Genomic DNA, 354 nt, shown 5'->3' on the forward strand with positions numbered 1-354 from the left:
TTGCTGTAAATTTTCTTGGTCAGACTTGGTTATGAAAATTGTAAAGTCTATTAACCCTCTTGCCTTTCCTCTGTATAGCTGTGTGTGGTTGAGGATCTCAGCGAGGAAATGTTAATATGAAAGTTTTCTACACTAGTGAATTGCATTCTGTCAACACTGGAGAACAAGTACTGTGATTATTTACCTTTTCTGTTGCTACGGAAAAGATCTGTACCATATTGTTTTCTCTGTCATATCTAGTTAGCAGTAAGTTATATATTTACTGACTACAGAGTGGCTTGTCTAATCAAATATTTGCAGTTGATGATGACAGCTGTTTTATTTGTTGCTTGTACAAATTACGGTATGAAGTTC

This window comes from Penaeus monodon, chromosome 28 (assembly GCF_015228065.2).
Source record: "Penaeus monodon isolate SGIC_2016 chromosome 28, NSTDA_Pmon_1, whole genome shotgun sequence".
Taxonomy (NCBI): Eukaryota; Metazoa; Arthropoda; class Malacostraca; order Decapoda; family Penaeidae; genus Penaeus; species Penaeus monodon.